This window comes from Megascapheus bottae, chromosome 9, assembly GCF_031878675.1.
Source record: "Megascapheus bottae isolate mThoBot1 chromosome 9, mThoBot2.hap1, whole genome shotgun sequence".
Taxonomy (NCBI): domain Eukaryota; kingdom Metazoa; phylum Chordata; class Mammalia; order Rodentia; family Geomyidae; genus Megascapheus; species Megascapheus bottae.
Window position 1 is genome coordinate 36,554,913 of NC_143517.1, and position 14,132 is coordinate 36,569,044.

The window sequence follows — 14,132 nt, forward strand, 5'->3', positions numbered from 1 at the left end:
TGCTGTGTCGCTTCTAAAGGCCCCAGACCCTAGAAAGACCAGTGCTTTTCTGATTTGTGAGGATAGTCTGTTTTCATGCTAGCCGTTCCATCCTTAGGACAGTCAAATGACACCAGCCAAAAAACATGCTTCCTAATTCTTTCATAGGAGCTTTGTCTAGGATGACATATAATCCGAAGAAGATCCGTGTGTCCTGTCAACCCCAGGATCTTCACACATTTAGCATCCTCATGATGGCTCTGTGTAAGGCAGGAGTTGCCTCCATTTTTCGGCTACTCAGAAAGCCATCACCACGTGAAGCTTAGAGATATACTACCTTTGATGGGAAAAGTGGGGTGCTCTAGAGGGTAGGCGTGGTGTGGTGTGGTGTCCTTCAGCACGGGTGTGTTGGAGGAGGCTAAGTAAAACTGGAGGCAAATGTTTTGATCTTCAAAATATACTGAAAACTAAACTCAGGGGCACCCGTTGTTCAGGCCTGTAACCCTTAAGCTACTCCGGAGGCTGAGATCTGAGGATTGTTCAAAGCCAGCTGGGGCAAGAAAGTCTGTGAGACTCAACCCACTGTTAACTTCAGAAATGGAGTTGTGGCTCATATGGTAGAATTCTAACCTTAAAGGGGGGCGGGAAAAAAAGCTCAGGAACAGTGCTCAGACATTGAGTTCAAGAACCACATCATATATATGTATATATATGCACACACTACAAACTAGAGTCTCATTTACACTGTAAATTGTTCATTGTAAATAAGTTAATTGTAAATAAGGCACTTGTTACTAGAAATGTATTTGACCATAACCATTATTTATTATTATTATTATTATTATTATTATTATTTTGTCAATCCTGGGGCCAGAACTCAGGGCCTGAGCACTGTCCTTGGGCTTTTCTCAATCCTAGAGCTCTACCATTTGAGCCCCAGCATAACTTTCGGCTTTTCTGTGTACATGGTACTGAGAAATGGAACCAAGGGAGTTTGTGCATGCTAAGCAAGCACTCTACCACTAGGCCATACTCTCCCCGCCCTGCTTCCTTATTCTTTTGTCCCGGAAAATACTTGTGGGAAATACTCAAAATAGGGCCGGAGTGTGGCCTAGTGGTAGAGTGCTTGCCCAGGATGCACAAAGATTCGGGTTCAATTCCTTCATACCACATGCATAGAAAAAGCCAGAAGTGCATGATGTAGCTCAAGTGGTAGAGCCAAGGACAGTTCTCAGACCTTGAGTTCAAACTCCAAGACTGGAAAAAAAATGAGGAAGACTGATGCATGGCCTGTAAATTCATATATAATGTCTATGCTGGGTAGCACCTGATGGCATGTGTTTTTTTTTAAAAAAAATTAAGATGAGTACAGTGATGTGTACTTGTAGTTCCAGCTAATCAGGAGGCTGAGGCAGGAGCCTTTGCTTGAGCCCAAAGGCTCTAGGACTTTCTGGGCAATGTAAGAAGACTTTGGTGCTTAAAAAAAAAAAAAAGAAAGAAAGAAAGAAAATTAAATCCAGCTTAAGAACATTTGGCTTCTATATCTCCTCTGTGTAAACCACCCAGATTCTTCTCTCAGTATTTTACAGTTACACAGTTCCTCACTTTCAAAAGACAGTAATTATCTAAACATATTGTCTCTAGCTAGGTTTCTGATCTTGTATTGTTTGACCAAGTTGAAAGATTCTAATGAACACATATATATATGTACACATCACCTAAATTCTGCCATCAGCATTTTGCTATGGTTGCTTTATCAGCAGTTTCTCCATCTGTTGTTTTATTTTGAGGTAAATTTCAAAAAATAAAAATAGGGCCAGGAGTTTGGCCTAGTGGTAGAGTGCTTGCCTAGCATGCACAAAGACCCAGGTTCAATTCTTCGGTACCACATACATAGAAAAAAGCCAGAAGTGGTGCTGAGGCTCAAATGGTAGTGCTCTAGCCTTGAGAAAGCCCAAGGACAGTGCTCAGACCCTGAGCTCAAGCCCAGGACTGGCAAAAAATAAAAAAATAAAAAATAAATAAAATGGTGTCATCATACACTTTTTTTGTGTGTGTGTGTAGGTCCTGTGACTTGAACTCCGCCTGGGCGCTGTCCCTGAGCTCTTCAGCTTGCAAGTCCTTTTGCACCTGGGCTGACTTTGAACCACCATCCTCAGATCTCATCCTCCAGAGTAGCTAGGATTACAGGCATGAGCCACTGTGCCCAGCTTATGGCCCAATTTTTTTGTTTTCTTTTTTTGCCAGTCCTGGGGCTTGAACTCAGGGCCTGAACACTGTCCTTGGGCTTTCCTCAAGGCTACCATTTGAGCCACAGCACCACTCCTGGCTTATTCTATGTATGTGGTACTGGGGAATTGAACTTGGGTCTTCGTGCATGCTAGGCAAGCATTCTACCACTAGGCCAAGCTCCCAGCCCTGTTTTGGTTAATTTTCAAGTATGGTCTCCCTTTTTTTGACCAGGACCCCCTTACTTATAGCTTCCTGTATAGCTTTGATCACAGTGAACCACCATGCTTGCTTTATTGAAAAACATGGGGTCTTGCTAACTTATGGCTCAGGATGGCCTCAGATCTCAATCTTCTGATCTTTGCTTCCCAAGTAGCTGGGATTATAGTCATGAGTCACCATCCCTGGCAGTACATACTACATACTGTGTGTGTGTGTGTGTGTGTGTGTGTGTGTGTGTGTGTGCTGGTTCTTGGGCTTAAACTTAGGTTCTATGTGCCTTTGAGCTTTTTTGCTTAAGGCTAGCACTATGCTATACAAACCAAAGCTCCACTCCTTGCTATTTTGGTAGTTAATTGTCTTGAACTCTGGGCCTGGGTGCTGTCCCTGAGCTCTTCAGCTCAAGGCTAGTGCTCTACCACTTGAGCCACAGCACCATTTCTGGTTTCCTGGTGGTTAATTGGAAATAAGAGTCTCATAAACTTTCATGCTCAGCTGGCTTTGAACTGCAATAGCCAGATCTCAGCCTCCTGAATAGCTAGGATCACAGGCATGAGTCACCAGTGCCGGACTTGGACATTTTCCTTATGCCATCTTTGACTAGATATTGAATTACATTTTATCATTTATTTTTGGATGAGTTGGATTTGTCTAAACTGGCAGTAAGAGAATCTGTGATGAGAGGGGAGATGACTATCCTCCATCCTTAGCTCAAGGGCCTCTCTGTTGTGGAAGAACCTTCCTGTGGCATTTCTCTGTAGCCAGATCTCCTCAGACTTTGGGATTTTTACCTGACTCTGGTGGGCTCCACATTTAGCTTAGGCCTTTCTGCTTCCTTGGCTATCCACTGACCTCCAGGCATCCTGTCCCATCTTGCCCTGGGCTCCTCTTCGTTGAAAGGGCCATTCCCCTCAGCTGCCCTATGAACCTCCAGGCACTCATCTGATTGGTTTCTTTCTTTCTCATGTTCTCCTTCTCAGTCCTGCTCTCAATAATGCCTATCTAGGCTTAATCTCCTGAAGTGGGAACTCCCCTGGAGACTGCTGGGATCTGCCATCGCCTAAGTTTCTATACATTCTTGCTGTTCCCCATGGTCTGCTGAGGTTCAGGGATGAAATCTCACAATATGAGACTCTCACTTCCTTGTTGCACTTAACATGCAGAATTATTTGCCAGGGTGTGTGTGTCTGTGTGTGTATTCTGCATGTCTGTATATATGGTGGAGGAGACACCAGGCAGGGTTCCTTTCTTCCCTGTAAGAGTAGGTCTTAATAAAGCAATAAGTTAATACAGTAATAATAAGTAATCAGTGTGCTTTCCATGTTTATCCTGTCTTTTAGTTTGGTCCTGCTCTTGAACTGTTTAAAAATGGCCCAGTTTTGTTTTTCTTTCTTTCTTTGGTGCTTTGCATTGGAATTTCAGCTAAATTTTTTCTGTATCACAGGAATGACTTTACCAGTACTGTAGGAAAGAGAGATACTGTTACTGTTATATAGCAGTTCATGTCACCATTTGATTGAAAATCTGGGGATTAAGAGGGACATAATTTAAAGATTAGAAATACAACAACATTCTAATCCACCAATGAGAGGGGATTATTTTTGTGCCAGGAGGAAAGAGGTTGAGAAAATGAGTCTTCTTATATTGCTGCTATGAATGAATTCTTTACATCTGAAAATGTAGCCTGCTATCTATGGAAAATAAAAGATTACATTCAGCATCATTTATTCATTTATGTGGAAATTGAGATTCCAGTTTAGAAAGATATGCATCTTAAGAGTTTACAATTGTTTTATTTGTAATAACAAAAACATAAAGAACAGCCTAATTTGGATGGCTCATGCCTGAAATCCTAGCTACTCAGGAGGCAGTGATCAAAGCCAGCCCATGAGACTCTTAGCTTCAATAAACAACTCAGAAAAAGCCAGAAGTGGTGCTGTGGCTCAAGTGTTATCCCTGAGCACAGAGAGGTACAGGGACAAAGCCTTAGCCCTGTGTTCAAATTCCAGGACCAGCAAAAAAAAAAAAAGAGAGAGATAGAATTTGAATTGTAACAAAATGATTAATAAAATTTGGATTATAACATTCAATTACAAAATGAGGTACGATTATCTGATATTTGAAAAGCTCCCTGTAATTCAGTCATAGATGATAAAGCTGCAAAGTAATATAATGGAGTGACTTTGTGAAGAAAAGAGGACGTTTTTATGTGTGCATGGTTACTTGAGAAAGAAATGGCAGGGTAGCATCTTTGCTCTATGAGTGATGGTACAGCTGGGATGGGGAGGAAGCACTAGCATATCTGTGTTTGACTTGTTACATAAGCATATATTGTATTGTGAGTTTTAAAAATAAAGTGAACATCTTGAGAGCTGACATAGACAAGTGGTTTATAGTTTACTTTCTCTTACAGAATACTTGTGAGAAGCTTGATAAATGATCAGTCCTCATCTGTAAAAGGAATATCCACCTATAGTGCTTACTAAAGGATGGAAATCATGTAGCACATTCTTGACTGGATCTTTTATGAATGTTTGTTGGGAGCCGAGTGCAAGGTCAGGCTGGCCCATGAATCTGCATCACTGAGTAAGATAACCACACAAAGAAATGAGCTGTCATGTCCTAACTTTTGAGCTATATCGTCGGTATTGTGAATTACTTTCTGCGGAGACTTGATTACCATTGGGTACGAATGTGTTATTGCTTTATCACTCTCTGCTGAGACCTATAGTGAGGGTAAACACGTGGACCTCCCTGTCCTGCCCACCTTTGTGCTGATAGGCTCCTGCATCCTATATTAGCTGAATGAACTTCCTCAATAAACGAGTTCCTGCCTTGACGGGTCTCCCTGATGTGTCTGATTGTCCTCCGGCGAGGGAGGGCTGGGTGCGGGCCGTCAGTCGGCCCTCTCCTTTCCGACTGATGGCCCGTACCCAGCCCTCTCCTTTCTCGGCTCGTCCTGGCCAGGGTATGTTCTCTCTATCTCTCCTGCGGGTCGGGAGGGACCAAAGACTAAAACCCCCAACAAATGTTGCTTGCTTTTTTTTTTTGTACATATGCAGTTTGGAGCAGAATATTAACACATGTGTTAATGCTAGTGTATGTTCTGATGGCTTTGACCTATCCAACAGGTAGATCAGTGTCTTTCGGGGTGTGGGTGTCGGTGTGTGTGTGTGTGTGTGTGTGTGTGTGTGTGTGTAGGGGGAATGAACAACAACAACCATATCGATATTGGGAGGTAATTTCTGTTTTTCTTTGAATCTTTTCAGAGGTAAAAATGAGAGTACTAATCAATGGTACCTTAGCACCAACAGGTTATTTTTGTGGTACTCCAGTCAAGAGTAACCAGCTGAGAAGAAGAGGGAGGGGGGAATGGGGAGGAGAGCAGGGCAGGGCAAAACAAAACAGGTGTTTAAAGCTCAGCTCTACATATCATGTGTTCTTGTTTTAGGCAGCCCAAAGCAGCATTTTGAACCTTGGTGTGATTATGAGGGTGGTGCAGTTAGTGAGGATGGTTTGGCAGGCACCTGAGAGCAGTCAGAAGTGACAGCTTGAACTGGGCCTAGGGCTGCAGACTAAAATACTGACAGGAGCACCCAGGAAGCCCGTAGCTCACACTGCTTGAAGAAGTGCTGCTTGTAGAGGTGGCACTGACTTTCTAGGGAGAATTGAGCTCCTGTCTTCTTTAGGTCACTGATTACATCTTGGCATAGTCTGCAGAAGTAGCATTACCAGATATGTCTTTTAGTTTTGCTGCTTCAAAAAACTTGTTTTTAAATTAGTACCGTTACATTACAATGATCTTCATGTAAAGATACCATCTGTAGTCAGAAATCTGTTTAGCTGAGCATGACAAGCATTAGAAATTGTTCACTTTTAAACCTTTAAGTGAACAGAATGAAAGCCAATTATGTTAGCATATCCACAAACCATAAACAAGGATTACCCCTAGTTCCTGTGCATCCTAGAGAAGAGGAGCTTCGGCTCTTGACCCCAGTAGGGACCCAGAGGAACATATGATGCCAGCAGGAGCAGGATTATAAAGGCAATGCCCTTAAAAACACTTTCCCCCATGTCAGTTCATTAATTTGAGATTCCATCTAAGCAGTCACTTTAATTATAAAACATTAAACACATTTTCACTGGTAAATATACATAGTTTAAGACAGGCCATCCACTGAAGCCCACATTTTTAATACTATTGATTTTTTTCCCATCTGTATTTGCAATTTTTTTCTTTTCTTTTTTTTGCTAGTCCTGGGGCTTGAGCTCAGGGCCTGAGTACTGTCTTAAGGCTAGAGCTCTACCACTTGAGCCATAGCACCACTTCTGGCTTTTTCTATGTATGTGGTACTAAGGAATCGAACCTGGGTCTGTCTTCATGCTTGTTAGGCAGCCACTCTACCACTAGGCCAAACTCCAGCCCTATAATTTTCTTTTCATTGTAACTATTATGATTATTACATTTAAAACCATTTTGAAGTTTTTCCAATTAAACACACAATTGAAACATTGGGATTTTTTTTTTTCTGGTTCTGGGGTTTGAACTAGAGCTTTGTGCTTGCCAGGAAGACTATACCACTTGAGCCATGCCCCTAACCCCAGTTTGTTTATTTGTATTTACAGGTGCTGGGGCTTGAACTCTGAGTCTGGGCCCTATCCCCAAGCTTCTTTTACTCTGCTCCTTGAACCACAGCACCACTTCCAGCTTTTTTGACTAATTTATTGGAGATAAGTGTCTCATAGTTTCCTGCTTGGGCTGGCTTGGAATTGGGCTCCTCAGATCTCAGCTTTCTGAGTAGCTACGATTACATGCATGATCCACCAGTGCCTGGCATCCTTTATTTACATATATTTTTATTGTAATTAATAGAAGGATTACATTATATTCACCAGATAGAAGGTGCATTACTTCACAAACATTTATACCCTTTCTCATGTCTTGGTTCCCATTTCCCTCCCCCCACCCTCACCCCTCATCTTGTTTTCCCCCCTTCCCTATCTGATTTTTCAAATAACCAAATAAGCATATATACAATATATCAGATAACAAGGTAAAATACTGTAACAATATGAGATAACCAAGGGACATCAAAAGAGATTAGAGATAACATGGTACATTAAAGACAACAATCACTTATTACATGGCTTTTGTTTCTATATCCTGGAGGTCCTTTCATTTAGCGTCATCGTATATGGCCTTATTTTCTCTCACAATTCTTAACCACATAATTCCCTTCTTTTCTTCTTTTCCTCCGATTAAAAAAGAAAATGTGCCCTTCCATCTATTTATCACGAACCCTAGATTTGGCATCTACTGTTTTCGATCTTTTCAGTGACCTCACTCAGTGGATATTCCCCCTTTTCTTAGATCATCATCTTTTCCCTTGCTATTTTCTCCTTTTTTTTTTTTTTTCTTTGTTGGTCATGGGACTTGACCTCTGAGCCTGGATGTGCCCCTGAGTTCTTCAGCTCAAGGCTACAACCCTATCCTTTGAGCTACAGTGCCACATTCTGGTGGTTAATTGGAGATAAAAGTCTCATGGACTTTTTAGTGCCCAGGCTGGCCTGTTTTGTTTTTAATTGAAAGGTGCAGAACATTACTTTGTTGTCAGCCTCCGGGGTAGCTAGGATTACAGGTATGAGCCACCGGGCCCGGCAAGCACTACAATTTTTGGAAGAAATTTTTCATGTGATGAATTATCACTTCCTAGATGCAAAAGCTCATTGTTTCCTGAATGCTTAGGTGAGTTGCTCCCCAGTGTTTTCAACCTGAGACCCTATTAACCTTGGGTATGCACAGGTTCTCACTGGGGTGGATAACCACCATAATCATGGTGAAATGATGTCATTTATGCCCAGTGTACTGAGGTCATACAGAACATTTGTTAGTTAAGCATTGTCGTTTAAATGTGTATGGTGTTACACACACACACACACACACACACACACACACAGAGTAATAGAGAGCAGGTGAGAGAGCTCACGCCTGGTATACACATAAAAGTTTTATTTGAATTTGGAATGTTACTCATTTTGTGCAGCTTCCATGCATACCACAATATATAGCCCGTTGTTTACCCACAAAAGTAAATATCTTTTTCTTTTTTCTTCAACACTGAGGTTTAAATTCTGGTCCTCTGCCTTGCTAAGTGGGCAGTCTTACCACTGAGCCACACCTCCAGACCTAGTACTGGGGTTTTAACTCAAATGCACTGCCACTTGAACCGTGTTTTAACAATAGGCTCTCAATTTCTGCCCTGCTAACGTGGGCCTGATCACCGCAGGCATCCCCCACCATGCCCAGCTTTTAGTTAGAGACAGAGAGGGGTCTCTCATGGAATTTTTTGCCTAAATGGTCCTTGAAAATTTAGTTTGCCTGATCTCTGCTTCCTGAGAAGCTAGGATATCAGGAACGAACAATCCCTCCTAGTAAAAATGAATGTGTAGTTCTTAAAAGTACAAAGTTAGGGCCCGTATGGTGGTCAGTGTCCGTAACCTCAGCTCTTTGGAGGTATGAGGATCATAGTTCAAAGTTGACCAGGTAAGCCAGGAACTGGCGGCTCATCTGTGTAATTCTTGCTATTCAGGAGGCTGAGATCTGAGGATATCAGTTCAAAGCCAGCCTGGGCATGAAAGACAGTGAAACTCATCTTTAGTTAACCACCAGAAAACTGGAAGTGGTGCTGTGGTTCAAGTGGTAGAGTGGTAGCCATGAGCTGAAGAGATCAGTGACAACACCCAGGCAGGCCCAGAGTTCAAACTGCATGAACCCCTCCCCCCCCAAAAAAAGAAGCTGACCAAGTAAAGTTCAGGTTTTATGAAAGAAAGAAAGAACAAAAAACAAAAGGGAGTCAGGAGCATAACCTAGTGGCAGAGTGCTCACCTAGCATGCACAAAGCACTGGGTTTGATTCCTTGGTACCATATCCTCAGAAAAACCCAAAAGTAGTGCTGTGGCTTAAGTGGCAAAGCACTAGCTTTGAGCAAAATGTGTCCAAGGACAGTGCCCAGGCCCTGAGTTCAAGTCCTGGGACTGGCCAAAAAAAGAAAAAAAAAAAAAAAAAGGACTGCAGGACATGGCTTAAATAGTAGAATGTTTGCAAGTGTAAGTTCTTGAATTCAGCCAATCCCCAGAACTTCCCCCCCCCAAAAAAAAGGAAAAAAAAGAAGTGAGCAACAGGTTGAATCATATAGAGAGAGAAGTCATAGATGTGCACAGTTAAGTTTGTCATTTAAATGTGACCAGATCATGTACTCACAAGGCAAAAAGCAAGTTGTGTACCCTGGAGGTACACAAACTAGAATGTTCTGATTATATCCCCAATTTTCCCATACTGAGACTTTTCCATCTTTTACTTTCATCTTTCTGACCTCCTCATCTCCTCCCTAATCATGTCTTCATAATACCTCCAGCTCCCTTCTTTCTGCAGTCCCTACCTTATGGGAGGTGTTTAGTAAATGTTGGATGGGGTAGTCAGACTTTTTGCCACTATAGCGAGTGTCTGAAACAGTTTAAAACAGGAAAGATTTATTTAGGCTCATAGTTTCAAAGGGTTTTCAGTTCATGGTTGGCTAGATTTGCTTTTACACAGGTGATAAGCTCACCTCATGTAAGCACAAAGACAGGAGGCTCCTTGGATAAAATACAACCACTAAAGACATGCCATCAGCGAACTGTTTCCTTCAACTAGGCCCATCTCTGAAAGTTTCCATCACTTCCCAATAATGTCATCAAATTATGAATCTAGTGCAGGATGCACCTGTAAGCCTAGCCACTTAGGAGACTGAGATTTAAAGATTATGGTTCAAAGCTAGCCTGGGAAGAAGAGTCTGTGAGACTCATCTTTGATGAACCACCGAAAAGCTAGAAGTATAGTGTGGCTCACATAGTAGAATGCTAGCCTAGAGCATAAAAGCACAGGAACAGCAGCATCCAGTTGTTGTTTATTCTCAAGTAGTCATACACTTTGGAATGTAACTTGTTTTGTGCAGTTTCCATGATTTGTTTCATTATTCTCAGAGAAACAAAAATCTATAGCCTTGAGTCTTACTCACCTGGTTTTGACAACCCTAAATCCAAGAGCTCCTATAAGCCTCACAGAGTGGTATTTGTTCTTCTCAGGCCTCACAGGAACCCCCTAGTGGCAACAAGCAATACTGTCCTGTCTCTCATAGGCCAACATTCTGGTTCAGCACTATCCTGTAACATTCCAGTGAGCCCTGTTATTCTCAATGTCCATCAAGAGCTTAGGAATTCCAGGTCTGAATTAATGCTTTATGTATAAGTCAGAATTGCATACCAACTAACATGGCCACTAAAACATTGCAGTGAAACAAGAAAGTCTACACAAGAACCAAAATAATTGCAAAAAAATTTCTACAACTAGCCTGGCCTGGTGCTCACACCTGTAATCCTAGCTGCTCAGGTGGCTGAGATCTGAGGATAGTGGTTCAAAGCCAGCCCGGCCACTAAAGTCTGAGAGACTCTTATCTTCAGTTACCCACTAAAAAAACTGGATGTGGCACTGTGGCTCAAGGGTGGTAGCCTTGCGCCAAAGAGCTCAGGGACAGCACCCAGGCCGAGTTCAAGCCCCACGACCAACCCTACCAAAAAAAAAAATTCTAGAACTGATTCAGGAAGGATTTTTTTTTTTTTGGTCAGTTGTGGGCCTGGGCTCTGTCCCTGAGCTTTTCAGCTCAAGGCTATTGCCCTATCCCTTGAACCACAGTGTCACTTCTGGTTTTCTGGGGTTAATTGGAGATAAAAGTCTCAAGGACTTTAGTGCCCAGGCTGGCTTTGACCCGAGATCCTCAGATCTCAGCCTCGTGAGTAGCTAGGATTACAGGCGTGAGCCACCATGCACATCTTACCTGTTATTATGTTTAAGATGCCGATTTGTTTCACCAGAGCCCAATGTGCTTGCTCCCCATTACCTCCCAGCGTGGCTTATCCCTAGAGAGATGTCCACTAACTCATAAAGCCATGTTACATACTGATTAATCCCTGAGAGAATTCTTCAGTAGCTCCCATTGGGATTCTACTCAGTTTTGGTTAACTGCTGTGGAAATAAAACTGCCATTGCAGAGTTTCCATCTATTAGTCTAATAGTCACACTTAAACTACTCACTTGCATTCTCTCAGTTTTGAAACCATCTGTCTTGATCCTTGTTAGCAAGATTAGAAAAAAAAAAGCTCTTTTATTACTCAATGGAAGCCAAAGGACCATGTAAATAGCCTCATCTCAAGTCATTGAAACTCCAGCCCAAATTAGCTTAGGCAAAAAAAAAAAAAAAAGGAAAGAAAGAAAGTTCCTATTATAGTCCCCAGGTAGAGCTTGATCAAAGTATTTCATTTTGTCATTACAGCAAGTCTTACCTTTTCTCCCTCCTTTTCTTCTCATGTATTGGCTCTATTTCTGACATCCTCCCTGTTTGTGTAATAGATAGTTTCTATAGTTCTGGGTTCCTATGTTCCTTACTGACGTCAAGTGGAAATGAGTCTCAGACTTTTCCCCAGCAGCTCTAGAGTACCTCAATGTATGATTGGAACACAATCCTACCTTGACTAGCCTTGTGGCTAGGGGAAACACATAATCTGATTGGCCAGGTCTGAATCACATGCTCACAAGGAAGCTAGGAATAGTTATGGCCATCTGAAACCAACATAAATCATGAAGATAAATCCTTAGAAGAAAACAGATGCTGTTATGAGAAGGCAAATGGTGCAGAATGGCCAGAAAGCAATATGATTCTTCTTCAATTGATATTTTTCTTAATATGTAAATTATGCCCTTTCATAATTTGATGATTGCTGCAATAAGGAAAGAGTCAGTGCCACAGGTCCCCACAATGTATGCTTCTTTTTGTGGACCTCAATTTTCTTTGTGGAACACAAAAAAGAGATAAGGCCAGAGTGATATAAGGGTGATGATCTCAGTATGTTCCCTTGACTAGTAGCAGCATCACTTGGGAACTAGTTAGAAGTACACATTCACAGTGTCATCCTAGACATACTGAGCTAAGAACTTCCAAGTAATGGATCAAGCCCTCTAGGCAGCTATGATACACACTCAACTTAGAGAACAACTACACTAGGAGTTCTCTCATTAAAAGTGTAGTCTGTGGCAGCAGGGCGCTTACTAGTACTGCTAGCACCAGAGTGCTATCCTTGAGCAAAAAACCTCAAGGTCAGTGCCTAGTCCCTGAGTTCAAGCTCCAGGACTGGCCAAGCAAACAAATATGTTCTATGATAGGCCACAGAGTTACTCTTTGGGTTTTCTGTTCAAATACCCTACACTGGCTAGTTCAAACCAGATTTCCACAACTGCAGGCATTAATGACATTGAGGAAGGCCATAATATCCTAAGATGTTCCTATAAGATTCTTTTATTTATCTGGCAGGGAATTCATTGAGAACTCAACAAGCTAGCTTTAAAAAGACTAGGAAAGTATGTACTGAATTTTGTGTTCATTTAAAATAGTTTGGCTTAAGTAATAGAACACCTGCCTCACATGCATGAGGCCCTAAATTAAAACTCTAGTACAATCCCTCCCCCCCAAAAAATATTGGATGGGGGTAATGATTCTTAAGTATGTATTTTGCTTGAGCAAAACTAAACATCAAGTTTTTTTTTTTTCTCTGTACATGGTACCGAGGAATCAAACCTGGGTCTTCATGCATGCTAGGCAAGCACTCTACCACTAGGATAATCTCCCAGCCCCTAAACGTCAAGGTTTTTAAAAACCATTTGTACCAATTTTCCAGAATTATGATTACAAAGACAAAATAATATTGACACATGTGAGTTAAAAGACATTTTATTTACTGACAGGATTAAAAACTGTATCTCTAGGCAGTGCATATGCACCATTGACCCCATAACAAATAACTGGTATTGATAACACAATGTTTAAGCAACGCTACACTTATTTTTGGCAAAGTGCTGTATTGTTCACTCTGTATAAAACTATCTAAACCAATCAGTATAAAATTTTTTCTAAAAACAGAAAAAAGATTAGACAGTGGCTCAAGAAAACAAGCTGCCATTTATGCATAGATTGATATATAGTATATAACCTAAACAAATGTCCCTTTTGAGTTTTCAAGTTGATGCAAAAAAATTGTGTCAAGAAACACATTAAGAAGGCACATAGTACTTCTACAATACTCTTCCATCTTCATAACACATACCTTGCCCTTGGAAAGCAAATGTGTTGACAATTTTATTTAAGGAAGAAATAAAGCCACTTCTTACAAAATAACACACACAATTATTGATTAAAGTTCAAACCTCTGGAAGAAAACACAACCAAAAAGGAAACAAAACCATTTACACACTGAGGCCTGAAAATACACACATCTAACCACCCCAAATACTGGTTTGGTTTTTACACAAGTCCACCTACAAAACAAATACTAAAACTTCAGGCAAACATAAGCAAAACTGGGCAACAATTATAAAGATTTTTAAATGTCACAAGGAAAATTCTCAATGATAACAGAACATTATCCACTTAAGCTGCCTTCTTCAGAACAGTAACTTCTCCTCCCACATAAAGCATACTGTTACAAAAAGAAAATATAGTCTTATCTGTATGCTTTCTGGTGCATTCCTCCACCTAAACCAGTAAACTGGTATCAAATTTCAAGTGAAAATGGCAAGGCCAATGCCATTTTATGATATAAGACTTCTCCAAGTAAAG